The sequence below is a fragment of the Polypterus senegalus genome, chromosome 8, assembly GCF_016835505.1.
Source record: "Polypterus senegalus isolate Bchr_013 chromosome 8, ASM1683550v1, whole genome shotgun sequence".
Classification (NCBI taxonomy): domain Eukaryota; kingdom Metazoa; phylum Chordata; class Cladistia; order Polypteriformes; family Polypteridae; genus Polypterus; species Polypterus senegalus.
The window spans coordinates 178,137,208-178,150,614 of record NC_053161.1 but is presented as its reverse complement, the minus strand read 5'-3'; positions in this window follow the sequence as shown (position 1 = coordinate 178,150,614).

The following is a 13,407-nucleotide window of genomic DNA, read 5'->3' as shown; positions in this document are numbered from 1 at the left end:
CTGTAAATTGAGAAACTGGGATCGGAGCTCACTGGGCCAACAGAACCAACAAGGTTCGCAGGTGGGGACACAGTGGGGCACTCTAGGCAAAGAGACCAAAGGGTGAAAAAGAAGATGAAGCAAGTCCGCGAGAAATGAATTTACCTGAAACAGCGACAACGTGGGGGAATCACGGTACGGGCTCATTTATACTTCACGCGACGCGACGCATGCTGCAGAGGACGCTCCTGCTACGCAAGTGTTGAAGTGTTTATACTTGCGCGCGTATTTTACGTAAATCTGGAGGAGTCCACCAGGTGGCAGTGCGAGATATTATCACGGTGAGAACATGTTTGGCTTCTCTGTGTTGTGAATTGCCTAAAACACCTATTAAATTCTGATAACACCTTACCGCAGTATCTGTGAAAAGGATGTTTATTGATTAAATCCATCAATCCAGGGATGTGTCCATTCCAACAAGCATTGGGCACGACTGAGAAACAATCCCTGGACGAAGTCTCCGCTCATCGCAAGGTGAATACAAGCACACATACACTAGCGTCATTTTAGCGGCACCAAATCCCCAAATCTGCTTATCTTTGGAAGGAAACCGGAGCACAGTGTGGAATACAAGCAGGAAATACCAGCAACGTAACTCCCTGCGAGACAGCAGTGCTATTGATCCGCCACCGTGACACCTCCATGTGTGTAATTATTAACAGTATTCCTTATTTAAATGAAATTATATGTAAATGTAACATACACACTTTAATGCATTTCATCATGAAAGTGATATCAAGTATGAATCTAAAGATTCTAAATGTGCAGAGAGTTGGAATATCAGACATTTAATTTGTTCTGTGTGGTGATCTTTTGCTGCTTGCCGCAGCTGTCAGGTCCAAGAAGCTCATAGAGATTAAAAACTGGGATGACGTTTACGACGGTCTGCTTTAATGATAAAGTAAACTACGAGGTTAAAGTGGACAATTCGAGATTAAAGCCGAAATTTCCACTTTAATCACAAAATACACGTTTTCACCGTGTCCTTTATTTTTCTCAGTGGTTCAAATATAACGCTATACATTATGTTGCTGTTGTTAAGTTGCAAAAATAAAAAAATAAAAAATATACGGCACAAAAGATGGTATGTGAGACTTTTAAAATGTATCGTGTCATTACGATCGGGAATATGCGACGCTTGAATATAAAAGCACCACGAATGCATCTGTATGTCGGCATTTTGCTTCAACACTTTGAACCATTCATCAAACAGCAAAGCGCGCACATCGATCCCCGAAGGATCTCCATAGAGGCTTGCTGTCACATGTAGATAGTAAACAGAGACTCTGACGTCACGTTCCGACTTTTAGCACACTGCGCCCCCCGACTTTTGCTGGTACTGCAACTCGCGCACGCGTCACATTAATTTCTGAGGACCTGCTCAGAGGACGCGTGAAATGAACGCTGGGAACGCGTGGCAGCCATGATGCGGACGCGTACGCGTTCTGAGCGTGAAGTATAAATGAGCCCTAAAAGACGGCACACGCAGGTAACGAAAGGAACACCGGAGCCAGCAGTCAGGGTGCTCTCCGCGGCCACAACAACGGAGAAGTGATACAAAAAAAGAAATATTTTTCGTTGGTTTTTTCTTTTATAGTGTCGCACAAGATAAAGACAGTGATCCCTTTATTTTTGTTTCTGGTCGTTAAGGAAAAAAAAAAGTTTCTTTTTTTTTTTTTTCTTTTCTCTTTAACGAGCCACGGTGCTTGTTTTCTTTTGCTATATCTGCGATTCATTCAAGGTGGATTTAAACCGAACCCCGAAAGTGTGCTCGCGTTTTCTCTCCCTCCAATCCACGGCGGAGTGCCGTGTGACGTCATCGAGCGCGACAGCAGTGTGGGCGAATTTAAAAAGAAGACAGGCAGAGGGTAAGTGCTCGGGGTCCGGGGACAACAATGTATTGTGGTCTGACTTTTTATTCACTCCACTCAGTTAGTGCACGCGACTTGAACGAGAGGCAAGTTCATATCTGTCAGTGAACCCCCGGACTCTGCCCGAGAGAATCACACCGCAACCCATTTATACCTTACATCGTTCACACACCCCGTCTTCGTCGTCTTCTATGCATATCCTTCCGTTTACCCCTTCTGCCGTGTCCTTCTCGAATCGCAAACACAGCTCATGGATTTCCGCCTTTTTTCTCCATTCATTCCGCGGTGAACGTAGTTGGTGACCGGCCGGCAGGCCGTATACAAAAGAGTGGCGAGGAGTCAGTCGGGCGTTACAGATTTGATTAGTACAACAGAAAAACGAAGTGAAGGACCTGGAGTGGTTTGTGGTAATGGCTGTTTGAATACTAGTGAAGTTAAATTGAGATTTGGGGTCAATGAGATGTGAATGTGAATTTCCCCTTGGGATTAATAAAGTGTCTATCTAATGTTACTGTCTCGCAGCTCCAGCAGACTCAACTTGACCATCAGCCTATTTATGGTCAGTACGCAGTTGTCATGATGTTTTTTTCACTCCCATTTTCTTAAGGTACACAGATTTCATGAAGTGACAGACGTAACTTGGCTTGCTGTGGTCATGGACATGAATGCGAGTGACCCCTTGATGGTCCATAGCTGGTTCCTGCCCTGTACAGGTATTTTCATTTTCTTTCCATCTCTCCATGGCATCTTTTTGCATTTCGACGATCGCTGGGGTTGTGTTATACTGGGCTTTAACACCATGCACTCCCACTTCTGAGCAACAATATCTTTTACTACATTAGACTGTGAGGGTCAATAATGTGGCGTTCATTGTTTGGTTGTCCCCTAAGACAAATACTTCACCAAAGTGATTTATCTTCTCCTCACCCTGTATGGTTTGTGGTTAAGGCTTAGGAAAACAAAAAGATTAATCTCCCTGTTTTCATTGAGAACAGAAATAACAAAATGTATGAAAGAATGGGACCGGCCTTACCACATGCAGTTTACAATCTGTTAGGGTTCAAATCCCCTTGGACCCCCTCCTCCAGTCAATATGTCCGCACCCCCACCCCCTCACTTCCCATTTACACTTCTGCTTGCCAATTGCCAGTGTCGCGCTACGATGGCTTACACCCACCATTCTAGCAGCCTCCCTCCCCCAAATTAAAGCATACCGAAACGCAGTCAGTGCAAAGCTAGCGGAACTGATGGTGATAACCCTACTATACTGAGGGAGCGTGCTGGGCCACTGAGTGGAGTTTATCAGAGTATTTTTGAGTCCCAGCTGTCTGGAAACCCCCTCATGTGGTCTCTGATCCCAAGATGGAGCAGCTGAAAGTCATAAATGATTATCACCTGGAGGCTGTGACCTCACACATTATGCAGGCCTTGGAGAGGCTTATAATGGCTCACTTTTGCAACCCCTGGTTAGAACAGCCCGAGACCCTCTTCAGTTTGCCTACCCACACCACAGAGGAGCAGACCATGCTGTTATCTCTCTTCTGGATTGAGCCCATTCTCACCTGCAGAAACGGAAAGGGTGAAGACATTGTTTTTGGACTTCTCCAGTACACGGTTTCTTAAAGTGTGGGTGACGTGTCGCCACCTTTTGGGTTACGTAGACTCGCAACTCATCGATGTATTTAGTTGGTGTGTCCAGCAGGAGGCATTATCTCCCTGGGAATGAGTTCTTTTGTAATTGTGGCGTGTTACATAACCCAGAACTATATAGATGTGATATAAATATAAAAAAAAAAAACTGAAGAGGGGGGTGTCAAATACAACAAGCAGCTGAGGCGCCACTTGGGCCTTTACATTGGGAACAGTGCCACCTGCTGGCTTCAATCAGGTTCATAACTGCGCCCACCTACTCCTGTTTCCTTGTTAAGTTTCAAGCTGTGTGTTAGCCCAGTTGGGAACAGCCGAAAGAGGAAGAAGAAAAAGGTGTGTGTGTGCGTGCGCATATATAATAATTATATAATGCAGGTGGATTGGCAAAGTCATCACAGAGGGACATGGACAGCACTCGGGCTTGGCAGATTTATTTATTTATTTAGTACACCCCTCCCATTTTTGTAAATATTTTATTCTATCTTTTCATGAGACAGCACTGAAGATATGGCACTTTGATACAATGTCAAGTAGTCTGTGTGTAGCTTGTATAACAGTTTAAATTTGCTGTCCCCTCAAAATAACTCCACACACAGCCATTAATGTCTAAACCGCTGGCAACAAAAGTGAGTACACCCCTAAGTGACAAATGTCCAAATTGTGCCCAAAGTGTCAATATTTTGTGTGGTCACCATTATTTTCCAGCACTGCCTTGACTCTCTTGGGCATGGAGTTCACACGAGCTTCACAGGTTGCCATTGGAATCCTCTTCCACTCCTCCATGACGACATCACGGAGCTGGTGGATGTTAGAGATCTTGCGCTCCTCCACCTTCTGTTTGAGGATGCCCCCCAAATGCTCACTAGGGTTTAGGTCTGGAGACATGCTTGGCCAGTTCAGCACCTTTACCCTCAGTGGTCGTCTTGGAGGTGTGTTTGGGGTCGTTATCATGTTGGCATACCGCCCTGCGGCCCAGTTTCCGAAGGGAGGGGATCACGCTCTCCTTCAGTGTGTCACAGTACATGTTGAGATTCATGGTTCCCTCAATGAACTGTAGCTCCCCAGTGCCAGCAGCACTCATGCAGCCCCAAACCACAACACTCCCACCGCCATGCTTGACTGTAAGCAAGACACACTTGTCTTTGTATTCCTCACCTGATTGCCGCCACACACACTTGACACCATCTGAACCAAATACGTTTTTTTCGGTCTCATCAGGCCACAGGGTATGGTCCCAGTAATCCATGTCCTAAGTCTGCTTGATTTCTTGTGCATCATCTTTAGAAGAGGCTTCCTTCTGGGACGACAGCCATGCAGACCAATTTGATGCCGTGTGTGGCGGGCATATGGTCTGGGCACTGACAGGCTGACCTCTGTAGCAATGCTGGCAGCACTCGTACGTCTATTTTCAAAAGACAACATCTAGCTATGACGCTGAGCACGTGCACTCAACTTCTTTGGTCGACGATAGCGAGGCCTGTTCTGAGTGGAACCTGTCCTGTTAAACCTGTCGCTCTATGGTGTTGGCCACCGTGCTGCAGCTCAGTGTCAGGGTAAAAGAGTTTATTGATTGATGAAAAGTGCCCACCTTTTATTTTATGAGTGATGTATAATAGGCTTATGTTTTACTTTTTAGTACACTTTTTAACTTAATAGAAGTGTGGTTTTTAAAAAAGTATTTTATATATATATATATAATTTTCAACTTTTTAGTCTTGGGTTTGTTTTAGTATAATTTTGTAATCAATATTTGTAACACTTCCTTTAATATTTCTATCTATTACTAGTGCCATCTATTGGTGAAATCTTAAACTATTCTTCATATGAAAATTTCATTTCTTAATTAACATGGATTAATTGATCATTCAGTGAAACTGATCATTGATTCTTGTATTGTCACCGGAAGTGAGTAAGTGTGCAAAATCATCAAGTCATTTGGACAGTAGGAAGTGGGTTAAATATCGCTGACAAGATCTCTACCAGACAACAAACAGGTGAAGTTTAAAGAAGTGTGGTAAAAAGGACACAGCAGCACTAGAAAAGGTCCCGAGAAGGGCAACTAGGCTGATTCCAAGGGCTACAGGGGAAGAGTTAGAAGGAACTTGTGAAGGGTAAATTTGACACAAACATTAAGAAGTTATTCTTTACACAGAGAACCGCAGACACTTGGAATAAGCGACCAAGTAGTGTGGTAGACAGTAAGACGTTAGGGACTTTGAAAACTCGACTTGATGTTACTTTAGAAGAATTAAGTGGATAGGACTGGCGAGCTTTGCTGGACTGAATGGCCTGTTCTCGTCTCGAGTGTTCTAATGTTATATGTGTGTGTGTGTGTTTGTGTGCATTACACAAGTAAACTCAACAGTACTATGCAGTATAACAATTATTAAATAAACAATGAAAACACACAACTGAACTTTGCGTAAAAACATGACTTCATCCCCTGGTTAGTATGACCATCACACCAAACCTGTTCTCGGTTGTAGCACGTGACACCAGCACATCATTCTGTAACGTTTTTACCACACGTCATGCAAAACAAGGAGCCATGCTGGGTGACCTTTTGGATTTTTAAACAACACCTGTCAGCCATTTTGGTTGGCACCCCAGTCCACCAAGAGTCGTGGCCAGTGCAGTTGTATACAATGTTCAGCGTAAAAACAAAATAATATTGATGAAATTTTTCAGATATTTTTCCCAGTTAAAGTACTGTTGTATCAGATAACAGTATTTTACTGTTAACCACAATGCATTTTAGAAAATGTTTAACTTAATCATGTTAACATTAAATAGATAGTTAGATAAATAGAACTTTATTTTGTCCTCAGGGTGTTTTTTTTTTTACATAAGCTTGATAAATAATTTATTACGACTAAAATCAAACTCCTGTCAAATATGTGCCAGCATGACTGAAATGAAAGCCACCGTCCGACTTGTCAGTCCCAGTCCCAGCTATACAGGCGCATTGCTGTTGATGTGTTATACTTATTACAGTTACACTTCTGCTGAATAATTATTCAGATGAAAGTCCTCCATGTTCATGTGTCAGTAGTACAATGGCGGTGAGCAGTTCAATCAATCAATCAATCAATCAATCAATCAACATTTATTTATATAACACATATTCATACAAAAAAATGTAGCTCAAAGTGCTTTACAAAATGAATAGAAAAATAAAAAATAAACATAAGTCAACATTAATTAACATAGAATAAGTAAGGTCTGATGGCCAGGGTGGACAGAAAAAACAAAACAAAACTCCAAAGGCTGGAGAAAAAAATAAAATCTGTAGGGGTTCCAGACCACGAGACCACCCAGTCCCCTCTTGGCAATCTACCTAACATAAGTCAAACAGTCCACTTTGTATTTAGGGTTTTCGTGGAAGGACCTGATGATGGTCACGTAGACTTCTGGCTTTCAGTCCATCAATGTTGGTGAATCATGATGTTCATTCTTCCACTCTGTTGGATCGTCACTCCACATTTCCCAAGTGTGATTTGCACCACATAATTTGATATAAAGAGTATCGAGTTACTGTCGGCTTGAAATAATGTTGGGTCTCTGAACTGCCCGTAAGTTAAACTTACTATAAAAAGAAGTTCAAACGCCTTTCCACGTAAATTACGTTCTTTTCACAGAGAGGAAGAAAACTGCTGCAATTTACCGTAAAACTGAGATGGATGTGAAAGAGGAGATGCCCAATGCTGACCTGGAGAAAAGGACCAGAAATGTTAAGGAGGAGGACTACAAATGGGGATCGGCCCACCTGAAACGGGAGAGTCTCTGCATTAAGGAGGAGGACTGTGAACCGGGGTCAGTTGGCATTAAAGATGAGGCGGAGGAGACACTTGCTAGCATTGAGACGGGGAAACATAAATGTTGGGAGGGTGTCAAGGGTGAAGACCTTCATGATGTGTGTCAAGATGGAGTGCTGATCAGTTCTTCTCATCGCCAGAGCCTCCTGTCAGAGTCGACACAGTGTGACACAAAGAGGACTGAGGAAACGTCTTGTGTTAGAACTCGGGAAGATCAATCACCTCCTTTAAAGAAATCTTGAGAAAGTAAGTGTAAAAGAACCATATTTGAATGTTTAGGGTCATAGGTTATGGGTCTGAAGGGGGAAATCTTGTGATTTTTATGAGAAACTTCGAAGTGGTGTTCCGCATGTCTCATGTTGTTTGAGTGCCCGTGTGTTATCGTCGTAAGGTGCAGCAGCTTATTATTCTATTACGGTTGTGAATTTGTTCAAATACTCTTAAGTTGTCCTTGGTAAAAGAAGAGTTGTGCACAGGTGGGGTCACACAACAGACAAGACCTGGCGTGGAAATGCTCACATAACTAACATTTTACAGAGCAACCAGCTACTCTATTACAAAATCGTGAGTGGTCTCCCCTCGACTTTCTCATGTACTCGGATATGGGGATGGATATTTGAGGAGTAAACCTCAAAAGAATGATTATATTTTTATATCATGTACATTAAAAAAAACATCAATAACAAAACAAATCAAATTATTAATATATTGAATAAGATTATAAAAGTAAAGTTGAATATATTGGACTCTGCACCTGCATGAATAAAAGGTAAAGTACCAATTCCAGTTAGTGGAAATCACCCTAAAGGTGATAGAAATCTACATTTTATACCTAATACTAGTATGCAAAATTTGGTTGACCAACGTGAAAGCGTACTCAAGTTATCAAGGACCCCTTTCTACCCAATGATCAGAGATGACTTTACCTTAGGCAACCAAAACAACTTGGCAGGTGGGCCGTAGGAGCAAGTGCCACATTTAAGTACCAAGAAGAGAAACAGAACGGGTGAGAGTTAGTAACAAATTATAACACTCATATTACGTATGTTTTAGTGCTAATGACTAACAAGAGAGATGCAGTCTGTACAGTTAATCAGCAGCTCTAGTCAGGGTGTGCTAATCTGAAGTAGTGAGTCTTCAGCCGGGATTTGAAAGCTGAGACTGAAGGCGCATCTCTTATAGTGGCAGGCAGACCAATCCTCAGTTTAGGGGCCCTGTAACTAACAGCTCAACCTCCCACTGTTATTTTATTAATCCATGGAGTCATAAGCAGACCAGCACCTTGAAATCTTAATGTGCACTTATGTTTGTAAGTCATGATAAATTCAGATGTGTTCATATTCCAGTTACCACATCGTGCAATCGCACCCACGGAGATTGACACGACTACCTGGCCATTATTTTGATGCCGCAGACCCGCCTCACCACACACATGTCATTGGTATAACTCAAATAAAGTAATGGACTCAGGACAAACCCCCCAAGGGACTCAACTGATGACCCCATTCTCCTCTCATCTTTCTTTCTCCCGAGATCTCCTTTCAGAGGGTACCTTCGATGCCTACAGCTCCTAGTTTTAGAATTAATGCAGGGACAGCCAACATGCTTCAGAATGTCCACCATTGTCACTACAGGGCCATGTTTAATGGATTGGTGCCCTGTTGCTCTGACCCCAATGGGAGTAAACGTTTTAAGAGATTGATCAGAGACTTGATCTGCTCCATGTTACCTGCCACATCAGATCCATGTCAATTTGCCTATTGTAAGAACAGACCACTGATGGTGCAATACCCCTGACGTTACACACCACCCTCTCCCACCTGGACACGTGTGAGAATGCTGTTTGCAGATTACAGCTCAGCGTTTAACACAATAATTCCATCTAAGGTTAACAGCAAACTCCAAGCATAGAGTCCGCGTGACTCTGTCTGTACAGCCAGATCCAGAATGTCTTGTCCAATCGATAAACTCTGTGATATTAGTTCCCCTACAGTCACACTCCACATTGGAGCCCCCCAAGGACATGTCCTACACTCTCTGCGATATCCTCTCTACACCCAGGACTGCACGGCTAGGAGAAGGTCTAAGATCATTTTGAAATTTGCTAATGACACAACGGTGAAAGCTGTTATTTCCATGAGTGATGACACAAGAACACATAGCAGAAATCGGAGACCCTGACACTTTTATGCAAAGGAAAACCATGAGTATGGCCAAGACCAAAGAGATACCAGTGGACTTCAGGAAGTAATAAGGCATATATACCCCCTCATTTCCATCAATGGGACTACAATGGAGAGGGTGAATGTGTCACCAGCGACCTCACATGGACTGTTTACTCTGATGGTACAGCAATGCCCTTTTTATCCCACCTCTGGCAACTGAAGAGTTTCAGCTTGACCTTCAGGTCATTTTACACCTTCAACATTAAAAGCATCCTAACTAGTTGTGTCACTGCCTGGTATGGGAACTTCAATAATAATAAGTCGCATTTATAGAGCGCCTTTCACAAACCCAAGGTCGCTTTACATAGAGATGGGGAGGAAATAAAAAGAAAAAGATCATGCAGAAGCCAAAGGTTAATCAAAGAGGAAAGTTTTGAGTTGAGATGTAAAGATGGAGGAAGAGGGGCCATAACACTGAAGGAGCTGCAGAAAAGTGTCCAGCTGTAGTGAGGACAATTTTGGACCTCGGACAGATCCAAGCACTTCAGGCGCTATGAGGTCCATAAATTGACACCCCCTTCTGGAGCCACTCCCCTGTTTCGCTGGTGATGGAGGAAGAGGAGAAATCTGAGACTGAGGAAGAGGGGCTATAACACTGAAGAAGCTGCATGCTAGGTTGGAGAGTCTGGTGTGTGGAACAGGAAGACGATGACTGTTTGAGGACCTGAGCGAGCGACAAGGAGTGTATGGAGCTAGGAGTGGAGTGAGGTTGAGGGGGGCTTTGAAGATGAGAAGCAGAATCTTGAATTTAATCCTTTTTGGAACCAGTAGCCAGTGAAGTTGGGAGAAAACAGGAGAGACGTGAGCTGAACGCTTTGTGTAGCTTCTGTATAGATGAATAGGGAATTGCATTAATCAATAGGAGACATTATAAAACCATGAACCAGAGTCTGAGCATCATTGAAGGACAGAAATGGATGGAGGCGCGCAATGTGAGGGAGATGACAGAATAAAAGTTACACCAAGATTTCTGACAGCAGGAGCAGGTCTTACAAGTGTACCATCAATGGAGATAGAAACGTTAGATAACTTAGAAAGTAGGGAGTTTGGGCCTGCTACTGCATTCTTTCTCAAAGCCTTGAATTGAAGTAGTGTGTTCTGCCCAACAAATCACTGGAGGTGGTTGTCCATGCCTACAAGACACCTGTTAGGCGGTGTTTAAGGAAAAACAGGAAAGTCATCAATGACCCCAGTTATCTAAATCGTGTACTGTTCACGTGACTCCACATCTCGCATTACATCCTGGACCAGCAGACTTCAAAACAGCTCCATCCTTCAAGCTATTGAGATGCTGAATTCTGCATGGGGTGACCGATAGTAATCCTTATGAGCCAAGCATTCATGCTGCTGTTCCCTCATCTCTACATTCCATTGCTCCACAACTCATTTGTGTTACGAGTGTGTGAATTGTCAGTATGTCTTGGAGTTTCCTTGTGTCACGAGTTTATTTATGGGCAGCGTGTGACTAAGCAAATTGACATTTAAACGTCTTTATTACGCGTATTATCTATTTGCACCACAAGTTTTTCAATCACCTGTACATTCGTGTTAAGTGATGTGAAACTCCAGTGACCTGACTTCACAGATCACCTCACCTATCTGCTTGGGACAGACCTTGACAATGCAAGATGAGCACCTTGTGTCTTATCAATGTGCTCAGTTCTGACATTTCTGTAGTACCACTTCACTTTTTCCAGTCTGGTTGCCCTTACCCGGCATTATTCCTGCTACATGGCTATGTCTGATTCAGTTAATCGATGGTTTAACTCCCACATGATGTCATTGATCATCAGTACCTTAATGAGGTACTGGCTTGTTTGTGTACAAAGGTCTCAAATTTTTGAAATCAATTATTATGTCATATAATTTCCTAACACGCTTGATCCATTTCTGGCTGCGCAGCCTAACCTAGCTAGCATATGGTGCAAAGCAGGAACAAACCATTGAACAGGACGTCAGTCCATCGCAGGGCAAGCACACACACACTAGGGCACAGGAATCTTGGTCACCTTACTGTGTGAAAGCAGTGCTACCTCTGTGCCACCCCTCGTTTGCTATGTAAGTTTCTTTAAGGTTCTTCAGATATCTGATTGTTAAAAGAATGCATCAAACTCTCAAATATTCTCTTTTCTATTGACACATTACTTCAGCAAGGATAAAATATTTTATTGAGCTGTCTGAAATGCCTAAGACTTTTGCACAGCTCTGTTTTTGTTTTACTATTAAACCTCATTGGCTCTTGATTGTGCTATTTTGGTGTTTGAAAAATTATTAAGTTGATTGTCTTTCCAAATAAAACTTAAATTTTTTGATTGTGTACGTTTTCAAAACGCTTATTCATTATTTCAACAGGTATTCATTTCATGTTGTGATTTAAAGTAATATAAAGCAATGTATTGAAAATAAGCTTTCATTTTTCCTTTTATATGTTACGCAGGAGATGAGCCAAACTGCTGCTCAGAAAGTGGCAAACGATTTACATCAAGGAAGAAACTTAACACCCACATCAAAATTCACCATGGAGAGAAGACGTATTTCTGTTCAGAGTGTGGCAAATGATTCTCATTGAAGAGCAATCTTCATACCCATACGAGAATTCACAGTGGAGTGAAGCCGCATTGCTGTTTAGAATGTGGCAAACGATTTTCATCAAAGAGTAATCTGAATACCCACATCAAAATTCACCGGGGGGAGAAGACATACTGCTGTTTAGAATGTGGCAAACGGTTTTCATCAAAGGGCAGTCTGCAGACCCACTCACAAACTCACAGCGGAGAGAAGCCATACTGCTGTTCTGAATGTAGCAGGCAGTTTTCAAATTTGATCGGTCTTCAGACTCACATAAGAATTCACACTGGAGAGAAGCCATACTTGCTGCTGTCAATGTGGAAAGCAGTTTACCTCCAGCAGTCATCTTCAGACTCACACTAGAATTCATACTGGAGAGAAACGCTACTACTGTTCTGAATGTGGCAAGCAGTTTTTGCAAATGAACAACCTTAAGAGACATACAAGAGTTCATACAGGCGAGAAGCCTTACAGATGTTCTGAATGTGGCAAACACTTCTCTGACCAGGGGACTCTCCAGAGACACACTAGGATTCATTATGGAAGTAAGCCGTATTGCTGTTTGAAATGGGGGAAACAATTTGCAAGATTAAGCAATCTTAAGAGGCACTCGAGCGTTCACACTGGGAAGAACAACAGAAATAGCGCCCCTTGTGTTGTGATCAACGGGACTAATAAAGAGAACCTTTCAGGCCCATCTTGACATCAAGCCAATTGCAAAAGGAAATGTTGTTTGGAGCAACTTGGATGCCTTGCTGTTTGGGCAAACTTAATGATTTGAGTAACAAGGCAGCGTAACTTCACTCCTATCTTGATAGTAAAAGCACACCAAGAAAGTTAGGAGAAATTAACCCTGAGAGAATATAGTGGAAAATGTTCTTCCTTCTTCCTCCATCCCCATATTGACCAAGAACTTGCTACCTATGGATGGATCAAAAGGGTCAAACTATAACCAAGAAATGACGACGTGGTTTTACAAAAGAGTTGTCTGTTCGGGGGTCATTGGGGGCATCAATAGGATAAAAAAGGCACAACAGATGAGGACCACATCTGCCCAATAGAGCTAGAAACTCACTTATAAGGTCCTGATGGCTTAAGGATTAAGTTGCCAGACGACTTCTTTGGAAAATCTGCAAAAACAACAGGCAGGTCCATAAGTATTTAGACAGTTGCGCAATTATCATATTTCTGGCTCTGTATGCTGCCACAACGGATTTGAAACGAAGTAATCAGTATGTG